This window comes from Hyperolius riggenbachi, chromosome 3 (genome assembly GCF_040937935.1).
Source record: "Hyperolius riggenbachi isolate aHypRig1 chromosome 3, aHypRig1.pri, whole genome shotgun sequence".
Lineage (NCBI taxonomy): Eukaryota > Metazoa > Chordata > Amphibia > Anura > Hyperoliidae > Hyperolius > Hyperolius riggenbachi.
In genome coordinates, this window is record NC_090648.1 from 329851209 (window position 1) to 329863226 (window position 12018).

At 43.0% G+C, this 12018-nt stretch overlaps 1 protein-coding gene across 2 annotated transcripts in view; it reads right to left on the minus strand.

Annotated features, from left to right (window-relative positions):
* TMTC2 (transmembrane O-mannosyltransferase targeting cadherins 2) overlaps positions 1 to 12018 on the minus strand; it is a 422822-nt gene that overhangs the window by 218534 nt on the left and 192270 nt on the right. The window contains exon 1 of one of the 2 annotated variants that reach the window (XM_068276852.1): positions 3713 to 3781. The exons of the other annotated variant lie outside the window; for it this stretch is intronic. The gene's annotated coding sequence lies outside the window, so the exon portion shown is untranslated. Of the gene's footprint in view, positions 1 to 3712; positions 3782 to 12018 lie in introns of those variants that run through there. 2 annotated transcript variants of the gene reach the window in all.

Here is a 12018-nt window from a genome sequence, read left to right on the forward strand (position 1 = left end):
ACAGCATGCATGTCTCGGGCACACAAGCAAGGGGGAGGAAGCGGGGGTGGGGCAGCCTAAATCTTTCACTTTGAGAATGACAGCGGGCAGGGCTGCAGCGATACAGCCACTGCTCCTTTCACACTCACGTTAGTAAAGCTGTCTGCCCTGTCCATGTCTGTAGCTGCTGCTGCTCATACAGACATGCTACTTTATGTGCAGAGCAAAGCAGGGGGGCGGCCGTGGACAAACATGGCACTGCCAGTCCATTATTGTGGAGGATAGAGTCAGCAGCTGTGGGGACACCAATTGGAAGGTTGACTGCTTGTTCGTCAACCCGCCTCTTCCTTGGCTCCGCCTTAGGCACGTGCCTATTCGGGCCTGCCCACAAATCCAGCCCTGACTGTACAGGCTCTTAAATGTCAGGTGAGTTGGGCAATTTAAAGCAGTGCACATTGCCAGAAACGATGCCAGGTCTCAGCCCCCTTTATCAGTTTGGAAGATAAATAAAGCCTTAGAATGTAAGATTAAAGTCGTTTGAAACAGACAAACTGATTTGCTGTTTTGTATGATAATCATTGTGAAAAATAAAGCTAAATGACAAAGATGAGCGACTGATATAGGGTATTCTGTCTAAGGGCCCGTTTCCACTAGAGCAAATCTGCATCCGTTTTCTGCATGCAGATTCGCATAGACAATACAAAGTGGATGGGCCGGTTTCTACTTGTCAAAACTTCTGCTATCAGACTAACTATCATTTGTACACACGCCAAACTGTCATTCAAACAACCGGTTTGAACAACAAGTCGTTCAGAAATATCAGACGTGTGTACATACCTTTAAGGTGCCCATTAACTGTTTAATATTTTCCTCAGATGCACCCATTTAATCAGATTTTTATGTTCGTATTGTACGTAAAACAATGCAGTATGTGAAGAAAATTGACATAAAAGGATTGTATGGTCGATAGGAATATGGAATTTTGTTAATCGGTAAATTGGATTGTATGATTGTATCTGAAGAAAAAAAAAGTGCCCTAATTAACCCATTTATGGAAAACAATCGATAATTACCGTCTGATTACTTACGATCCCACAAATCTGATGTAATGATCACATCTGAAGGAAAATATTGTACTGTTAATGGGCCCCTTTACTGAAAGACCATTACATTTGCCTGAGCATGAGATCATAGGCAAACATATCAATACTCATATGATGGATTCAGTTTGGTCACACATTGCTCAGATCTTACAAAATAGCTCAAACTTGAGAAGCTGTATCTGGACTAAAAATGATTATTCACATATTATGCAGACATGAATTTGCCTAGAAGTTATTGCCAGGATTCTCTTGTGCCTCCCTGGTTTTTCAAAGTTACAAGACACACCAGTGGTAAATGCAGCCACAGAAATTGCCAGCATTTATTCATTACATTGAAGAGAAATAAAATAGTGCAATGCTAAATGCAGACAGACTGCACTGACATGATCTTTTGTTTTGTTCAATATCTGCTGACTATAAATTTAGATTTTGCCCTCTGACCAAACTTACTGCTTCTGAATTTATCAGGTCAGAGGAACCTCTTTCTAAGGCCCAGTGCACACCAAAAAGCGCTAGCGTAATCGCAAACGCTTAGCACTTTTTGAAGTGATTGGTTAAGGCGGTTCTAGGCACGTGCCTAGCGGTTTTCTAAGCATGCCTAGCGATTTTGAGCGTTTTGATGTAGCTTTTTATATTGTTACAGTGGAGCTGTAACTGAACAGCTTCTGTAACAAAAAAACGCTTGTAAAATCGCTCTGATCTAGCGCTTTTCAGAGCGATTTTCCACTTTCCTATACTTAACACTGAAGCTGAATCGCCTTAGAAGTCAGAAAAATGTTGCAGGACCCGGGTCTGCGTTTGAGAAAAAAGCACATGTCTCTGGTGTGCTCCATCCCATTCAAAGACATTAGCCAAGCGCTTTTTGAAGCGCAAGCATTTCAAACAGCGATCAGAAATGCTCTTGGTGTGCACTAGCCCTCATCCATGATCTCATTTATTTTTTAATCCCCTTGTGAACATGTGCTGATCTTGCCTTCACCTTTTCTGACACACCCAGTAACACAATAATAGATAGACTGACATGGCAACCCTCAGAGCTAAGGGGTGGATTTCTCTGTACAGAAAACTGAAGTACAGGATGGGTGCATCCTACATGGGCTGCCATTGTGCTGCTACTATGTCTAGTATGGGACACACTTCTTCAGTAGCAGTTTTCACGGCTTTTGAAAATATGGGTACAGATCACATGATCACCATTTTGGAGTAACAGATTGCCCAGCAAGTTCATGGTGAACAAGAATTCCTAGGAGTGTGTAAGGGGTTGAAAAAGACCACAAAGCATCCTTACTAAAATACAATGCAGAAGTTTGCTTTCTTAAAACCGGAAGGTATTTGCGATTATTTAGGTTAGAGTGAGTTCTGAGGCGTCCCACAATGCATCACTGCTGAATATGCAAATCATCTCTTTGTAGCTAAACACACGTCCAGAACCGCTAGAATGCAATGATGTGTCAGCCTGTTTATTTTACAAAGCCAAACTAATCCAATATGCATACAGACTGTTTCTGATTGGTTGATCCTCATCAGTGGATGGCATGGATTAATACGGCTCTATGGGGTAGGACTTGAAACACCCAGAGTTACAGATTGCTCAGCAAGCTCATGGTGAACCAGAACTCATAGCAGTGTGTAAGGGAATGAAAGAGACCACAAAGCCTCCTTACTAAAATTCTACGCAAACAAGAAGTTTGCCTTCTTAAAACGGAAAGTATTTGTGATTCAGGTTGGAGTGAGATCTGATGTGTCCCACAGCATCACTGCTGTATATGCAAATCATCTCTTTTGGATTAAAAATCTAGATATTTTTTACCTGCTGGTACATGTAGTATTTGTCTTGAGTACACGGGAGAAGTGTAGATGTGGAAAATCATTTTGGAACCTGTCCATACACCAAGTATACATATTAATGATGCAGCACGGTGGCGTAGTGGTTAGCTCTCTCGCCTTGCAGCGCTGGGTCCCTGGTTCGGATCCCAGCCAGGGCACTATCTGCAAAGAGTTTGTATGTTCTCTCCGTGTCTGCGTGGGTTTCCTCCGGGCACTCCGGTTTCCTCCCACATTCCAAAAACATACAGATAAGTTAATTGGCTCCCCCTAAAAATTGGCCCTAGACTACAGTACTTACACTACATAATATAGACATATGGCAATGGTAGGGATTAGATTGTGAGCTCCTTTGAGGGACAGTTAGTGACAAGATATATATATATATATATATACACTGTACAGCGCTGCATAATATGTCGGCGCTATATAAATACTAAATAATAATAATAACAGTGAACACCAGCATACTGTAAATAAAGTTATGTCTGTCAGTGTTTCAGAACCAAATAACTGCTCTCCACTTCCTCTGACATGAATAGCATTCTTAAGTCATGAGCGCACAGGGACACTATCTGCAAATAAAGACACACTGTATATAACTCAGAAATCTAGCATGTCATTGACATCCACATTGTGTGCAGACCACAAAACGAGCTATTACACAATGGATGCAAAGCATGGAGGGATACAGTTCCTCTAACTACAAACATCTTCCGCTTCCTACAAGAAAAAGCAATTCAGAACTCAGGTAAAGCAAATACTAGAAAGGCTGGAATATCAGTATAGTGAAAAACCATAATTACCAGTAGCAAGAGTGAGAAAGGTTCATGTGCCTAATAAAACATAAGATAATCAAATCCTTTGTTATTTCCTTAAATAGATGATGTTACTGGGAGGGAAGCACCCCTAAAAAAAGAAAGATTAATAAACATTTTAAAAGGTAGGTTAATGCACCTCAGAGGATAAACTACATATATAGGTGAAGAGAGATAGATATATTATATCTATATATATAGATAGATTTAGACAGACAGACAGACAGTATATATATATACATACAGTGGTGTGGTGTGAAAAACTATTTGCCCCCTTCCTGATTTCTTATTCTTTTGCATGTTTGTCACACTTAAAGAGGAGCTGTTAGGTATAAGGTCTCAGAGAAAATAAACACATATATCAGTAGCTAAAGATTGGCTGTACTTACATTACATATGCATTTCACTGTCCACGTTTGGATTTCACAGAATTTGTATATAGTATATGCAGAGATAGATGCTCCTGACAGCTCATGGCAGGCTCCATGTTTTTCTGTCAAATGTGTCGTCATGTCCTGCCTGCTTCCTGATCACAGATATGCTCCTACTTGAACAACACAGTGTGCAGTGAATATTAATGAGCCATGTGGCTAGGAACAATAGCTGACTCCTGCAGTGTACTCTGCCCGGATATTTATCAGTGCTACGCGCTGGACTGATTAGAAGCTCCTGTACCGTCTCATTAGCAGCCGAGGGGAGGGCCCCAGAATGCTTTGCAGTTTAGTATGCGGCTTGCGTCCTTATGGTTCTATAACAGCCTTTCTGATAAGCACACATCAAAGGTAACTGAGATTTTTATCTTCACTAATTGCTTTATGGCTTCCTTCTAAACTGTTTAACACAGGAGAAGAGAGGTTTAAATTAGCTTCTGCAGCCTGACAGTTACTCTTTAAATGTTTCTGCTCATCAAAAACCGGTAACTATTAGTCAAAGATAACATAATTGAACACACAATGCAGTTTTAAATGATGTTTTTTATTATTTAGTGAGAAAAAAAAACTCAAAACCTACATGGCCCTGTGTGAAAAAGAAATTGCCCCCTGAACCTAATAACTGGTTGGGCCACCATTAGCAGCAATAACTGCAATCAAGCATTTGCGATAACTTGCAACGAGTCTTTTACAACGCTCTGGAGGAATTTTGGCCCACTCATCTTTGCAGAATTGTTGTAATTTAGCTTTATGTGAGGGTTTTCTAGCATGAAACGCCTTTTTAAGGTCATGCCACAACATCTCAATAGGATTCAGGTCAGGACTTTGACTAGGCCTCTCCAAAGTCTTCATTTTGTTTTTCTTCAGCCATTCAGAGGTGAATTTGCTGGTGTGTTTTGGGTCATTGTCCTGCTGCAGCACCCAAGATCACTTCAGCTTGAGTTGACGAACAGATGGCCGGACATTCTCCTTCAGGATTTTTTTGGCAGACAGTAGAATTCATGGTTCCATCTATCACAGCAAGCCTTCCAGGTCCTGAAGGAGCAAAACAACCCCAGACCATCACACTACCACCACCATATTTTACTGTTGGTGTGATGTTCTTCTGCTGAAATGCTGTGTTACTTCTACGCCAGATGTAACGGGACACGCACCTTCCAAAAAGTTCTACTTTTTTCTCGTAGGTCCACAAGGTATTTTCCCAAAAGTCTTGGCAATCATTGAGATTTTTTTTAGCAAAATTGAGACGAGCCTTAATGTTCTTTTTACTTTAAAGTGGTTTGCGCCTTGGATATCTTCCATGCAGGCCGTTTTTGCCCAGTCTCTTTCTTATGGTGGAGTCGTGAACACTGACCTTAATTGAGGCAAGTGAGGCCTGCAGTTCTTTAGATGTTGTCCTGGGGTCTTTTGTGGCCTCTCGGATGAGTTTTCTCTGCGCTCTTTGGGTAATTTTGGTCGGCCGGCCACTCCTGGGAAGGTTCATCACTGTTCCATGTGTTTGCCATTTGTGGATACTGGCTCTCACTGTGGTTTGCTGGAGTCCCAAAGCTTTAGAAATGGCTTTATAACCTTTACCAGACTGATAGATTTCAATTACAGTACTTTTGTTCTCATTTGTTCCTGAATTTCTTTGGATCTTGGCATGATGTCTAGCTTTTGAGGTGCTTTTGGTCTACTTCTGTGTGTCAGATAGCTCATATTTAAGTGATTTCTTGATTGAAACAGGTGTGGCAGTAATCAGGCCTGGGGGTGACTACAGAAATTGAACTCAGGTGTAATAAACCACCTTTAAGTTATTTTTTTAACAAGGGGGGGCAATCACTTTTTCACACAGGGCCATGTAGATTTGGAGGTTTTTTTTTCTCACTAAATAATAAAAACCATCATCTAAAACTGCATTTTGTGTTCAATTATGTTATCTTTGACTAATAGTTAACGGTTTTTGATGAGCAGAAACATTTAAGTGTGACAAACATGCAAAAGAATAAGAAATCAGGAAGGGGGCAAATAGTTTTTCACACCACTGTATATATATACACATACATATACACATACAATAAATATATATATTTGGAGCGTTTTGCGATTGATTAGCTTTTTTTAAAAATTGCTCCCATTCACGTTCATTAAAAGCGCAGTAAAATTCACAGAAAAATAGCCGCAATTTTCGGGTATGCGATCGTGAAATCACGGTGATTTTTACGATTTTAATGAAAGTGAATGGGAGAGATTTTAAAAAATGCTAATCAATCGAAAAATGCTCAGAAAAGCGCTTCTAGTGTGAATGGGCCCTTAGGGAGTCATGAGGACAGGTATGAGAAACATTGGCCTACTTATTCTCCAAGCTACACTACACTTTCCAGGAGACACAGTTTATGGACCCGAGGAAGCGGGTTGATGCCTACAAAATATATCTGTATACCATATACCGTATTTTTCACCATAGAAGACGCTCCGGAATATAAGACGCAATCAGGTTTAGAGGGCAAGAGCAAGGGAAAAAATATATACTAACCCTGGTGCATCTATGGTCCAGGGGTGTCTTGTAGATGTTCTCCACAATGGTGTTCTCCAGTGTGTCCCATGTGCCCTCCTGTGTCCCCCCCATGTGTCCTCATGTATCCCCATGTTTCATCCTGTGTCCCACATGTCTCCCCATGTGTTCTCGTGTATTCCCTATGTGTCTTCCTGTTTCTCCCATGGGTCCTCCTGTATCCACATGTGTCCTCCTGTGCACCCCATGTATCACCTGTGTGTCTTTCTGTGTCTCCCATGGGTCCTCCTGTGTCCCGCATGTGTTTTCCTGGGCCCCCCCAGGTGTCCCCATGTATCCCCTATGTGTCTCCCTCCTGTGTTCCCTTCACTGCAGTCCTTCCTCTCTCCCTCCCCCTTGTCACTCCTGCCACCCACCCCCTGTAGTGTTAATAGCAACTCACCTTCTCCATGCTCCAGCGTTGATTAAATCACAGCACTCCCCCCGCTAGCCTTCTCTCCCTTCCCCTTGTGATTCCTGGCCCCCCTGGGTGTATGGTTAATAGCGGCAACTCCCCGGTAGCCTTCTCTCCCTCCCCCTTGCATCTGTAGCAGCGGCAGACGGCAGCTTACCTTCCTAATGCTTCCGCGATGGTTAATCAGAATCAGAATCAATTTATTTTCGCCAAGTAAGTTTGCACCTACAAGGAATTTGTCTTGGCAGTTGCTTAACAAACACAAACAAAAACAATACAACGACAGACAGTGTGAATATTACAAGTTAAGGACATTATAAGTATAGTGGCAGTAAGCAATGTGAGAATTGTTCATGTTTAGTTCTGTGCTGATTACTTTCAGTCCTAGCAGCTCTAACGTGGTTCAGCATTAAGTATGGCAACCGCTTGAGGAAAAAACTGTTCCTGTGTCTAGAGGTTTTGGTAGCGATTGACCGGAATCTTACTCCTGAAGGCATGCGCTGGAAGATGGAATGAGCTGGGTGAGAGGGGTCAGATGCAATTTTGGATGCTCTCTTTCTGCACCTGCTAGTGTAAAGATCCTGCAGGGAAGGTAAGCTACAGCCAATTATCCTTTCCGCTGATAACCTCAGCGCTCCCCCCGCTAGCATGTGGTCCCTCCCCCTTGCGCATCTGCCCCCCCCCCCCCCCCCCCGGGTGTTGGAGTCAGTAGAGGCAGCTTACCTCCGCAATGTGTCCGCGATGACTGCAGACAATCGTCTCCCCGGCACTTCTCGCTCTAGTGACTGGCTTGAACTGATGACGCACGGTTCAAGCCAGTCACTAGAGCGAGAAGTGCCGGGGAGATGGATGTCTGCAGTCATCGTGGGCATATTGCGGAGGTAAGCTGCCGTTACTGACTCTACCACCCGGGGGGGCAGATACACAAGGGTTAGGGAGCGCATGCTAGCGGGGGGAGTGCTGAGGTCATTAACCATTGCGGGAGCGTTAGGAAGGTAAGATGCTGCCTGCCGCTGCTACAGACGCAAGGGGGAGGGAGAGAAGGCTAGCGGGGAGTTGCCGCTATTAACAATACACCCGGGGGGCAGGAATCACAAGGGGGAGGGAGGGAGAAGGCACACAAAGGCAAAGAATCCGAGACATGGCGGCGGTTCCAAACGGCGTTCATAAGTCGGGGATTCCCTGCCTTTGCCAAATAAGACACAGGGACTTTATCTCCCCATTTTGGGGGGAGAAAAAGTGCATTTTATACGGCGAAAAATACGGTACTTAATTTTTTATTTTTGGGGGGTGCCTCCCTCCCATTGATATTACACATCAACTCCCCACAGGGTTGTTTTAAGTTTGGGAATTGGCATTTCCCCATCTATATCTATCTTTCGGAGATCAACCTAACCCTCAGGAAAAGACACACATCCTGCTTGGTGGTAGGATTTACCACATCCAAGCCCATTACCGGGGTTCCCGGTTTAAAACTTGGTTTTGTGAGTACTCACGTTTATCCCTTCATACTGTCTCATTGTTCAGATATACTGTACTATAAGGAGCTCCCAGTTTCTTCTATTTCTTCCTCCTGGATGAAACTCTGCTGGTATTCCAAACCCTCACCACTTTCATGGATCCATTTCAAACTTTGTGATTTCAAGTTTCAGACTTAAAGTGGACCCAAACCAAACATTTTTTTTAATTAAAAATATTTAGTTGCACCACTCTGACACATACAAAGATAAATAAACACTCCTTTAAGCCTATGAACATTTCAGTGCATGCTTTTCACCCTTCTCTTTTCATTACTAGGGTTATACAGGTGGCAGCCATTAGCAATTCCTCCTTTGCTGGACACCTTCTACTCTACCAGTTTGCCGGATTCTGTCCCGGCAATATGAAAGGAAGGGAGGGGTTCCTCCAATAAATGTAAAATATTTTATATTTGTCATCATGCAGCTGAAAAAAGGCTGCTATTTATTATTATAATTTAGAAAATAGATTTTATTTCTGAAATCTTGTATTTTTAGTTTGGGTCCACTTTAAGTTGGATTTAAAAGACCTGAATGGGAGTGTGCGTTTTGTCACTTTAAAAAAAATGTAAATGACCTGCAGCACCTTCACAAAAGATGGCTCCTATGAGCTTTGGTCAAGTCCAGATGTTCAGCCATACACCTGCGTTATCATAATCAGGCCTCTGCACCAAGGAGATAAAATGATGTGGGACATGGAATTTATAATCTGATCATGGGGCAACCCAACTGTGCCATGCATAGTGTTTCACCTTACATTTTACATTAATTTTTCATGGAATAGGAAAAGCATACAATTCTAAAAGTTGCCTAAAAATACAATTTTCTCAGGCTGTCTGTATAACTTAATACTTACCTCGCTACCCAGGAAGATGGATCCCAGCAACGTCTTTTGGTGAAGAGTGCTACCGGATCCATTCTCCTGATGGCGAGTATACGTGACATCCCATGATTGGCACAAATGAGAGTTCAAGTGATTGCAGTACGCTGCGCGAGAGTTAGGGAACGTAAAGATCTGATCTTCCACGACAGTCATCTCCTCTCATCGTTAACTGTCGTTCACATAATCACACGCCTGTACCCATGTCACAAAGTCACGAAAACAATCGTTCAAAAAAAAAAAAAAAACCCGGTCATTGGAAAAATCATGTAGCAGGTATGCACCTTTAGACCTGTCCTTTACCAACAGTTCATCTCCTCATTTGGACTCATCGAACTGCCATTTCTCTCTCTCCCTACCTTGCAGATCTTGTGTAATGGACATCTATTTCTGCACACACGTGCCTTCTGGGCTGTGTGTGTGCTGTCAAATTTAGCTTAACTATATTTTAGAGCAATCACTAAATAATTAGACAGTTAAATTACTCAGCAAGTATGACATTTGGCCAGACAACTTGTGGATTAGGAGGCAGAAAATATTGCACTGTGCTATATCTGCACAAGGCAAAGTCAGAATCCAGCTTGTGACCCTAGCTAAATGTTAGTTCTGGTTCTGCCTTTGAGAGGTTCCAGATACGCAGTGGGGTTTTCACTTCCTCCTAAAAACCATTAGATGATCTAAATCATGCTTGGTAAGTAATTAAACTACTTCCACACTTGTGATTTATAAAAATGAACATATTTTGCAATGTATTTTGAGACATGTTCGAATGCGTTTAAATTGACATAAACTGAATACAAAAACACACATAGTAGAATGAAGAATGTTGGGAGAATGAAATAGTACATTAGAAAGAAATGAGCCTAATAATTAAATTCAGCTGTCAGTGCTACTGTGTTTTCGTATTGAAGAAAAGCATTCAACAATGTGAATGAGGCCTTAGCTTTCTGATTATTTTTTTGATTCTTCTATAGCAGGGGTGTCAAACTCAAATACAAAGTGGGCCCTGGGACTTAGTCGCGGGCCAACCCAATGTCTACTGGCCACCTTCCTCCCTTAACAAGTTCCCTGGTGTCTAATGGCTCCCCTCTAACCCCTTTTGAGTTCCCCTGTGTCTAGTGGCACTTCTCCCTCCCCTATACAGGTTTCTGGTGTCTAGCGCCCCCCCCCTCCCCTCTATACAGTTCCCTGGTGTTTGGTGGTTCTGCCTCCCTCTCCTATACAGTTCTCTGTTGTCCAGTGGCCCCCACCCTCCCATATACAGTTCTCTAGTGTTTAGTGCTCCCATCCCAGCTTCCCTGATGTTCTGGGGCTTCACCTCTAATATAGCTTCCCTGGTGGTCTGGAGTGGGCCAAACATAATGCAAAGTGGGGAAGCCACTTAGGGGCCAAATGTAATGGCTCTGAGGGCCAGATTTGGCCTGTGGGCCAGAGTTTGACATGTATGTTCTATAGCGTAGTTCAGCTGCATTTGAGAGCACAAACACAGCCCTTATAGAAGGCTTGCATTTGTGCAGAAACACCAGTTGCATTACAACCAACCAGTGTGGTGGGAGAGTGATGGATATAGCAAGTTAGATGAGAGAGGGTTGAAACTGAAAAAAGCAAAATGCTTTTAAAATAAAGTACATGTCAAAAAAATTATTGTAATCCCCTTCCTAGAAAAAATATGCCCCCATATGCGACCCTATAGCTACCCTTTTGTGGCAGCTCTGGTGCTATTGCTGTACAGTAGGAAAATAGAACTGGTATTTTTTCTGTATTTTATTAGCCCAGAGCAGTGGCTGCTGCATGCGCCCCAGCCTCTCTTCACCCTGGTTACTCCAGCACGCAGTGTGCATAAGAAGCAGGGCTAGTAGAAGCCGCCAACGAGATGGGGAGGAGGCGGAGACTAGCCAGCTGTAGCACACGCAGATACGTGTGCTCTGAAGCTGGGATATTACAGCGTGTCAGCTGCAGAGAAGAGCAGAGCCTGGCAGGAGGAGAGGAGGAACTGATCACCACAGGAAGAAGTGTGAGGTGAGGAATGCAGAGAAGCCCGACACTGGAAGGGGAAGCCTGCTCTCCTAACATGTCCCGAGTCAGTTCCCTGGCTCCAATATACAGGAGCAAGTCTCTAATTACAGCTGCTGATTACAGTGCAACTGTCACTTAGTCCTGTAACAGTTCCGCTCAGTCTCCTCACCTCACATGCCCTTTCAGCAGCCAGCAAATGTACCCACAGTGTTCTTTCTCCACTGATCCACATAGCCCCCCTCTCCCCATCCACTCCACTATAGCCAGCTCAGTGATAGAAACATCCAGAATGTGAAGGAGGCCTGTAAGTAAGGTGTTCCATTAAATAATGCAAATACATGCACCACTGCGCTGTAATGCAGTTGCGCTGCCTTTAACCTTCCCTGTGTTTAATTTTGAGTGATTCTTGTACCAAAAAGCGGTACTTTTTTATTTCCCTTTCTTTTAGCATTTCTTTATATTGTAAGCATGTTTGCCTACCGCTTGCAAATTGAGCTCGTGC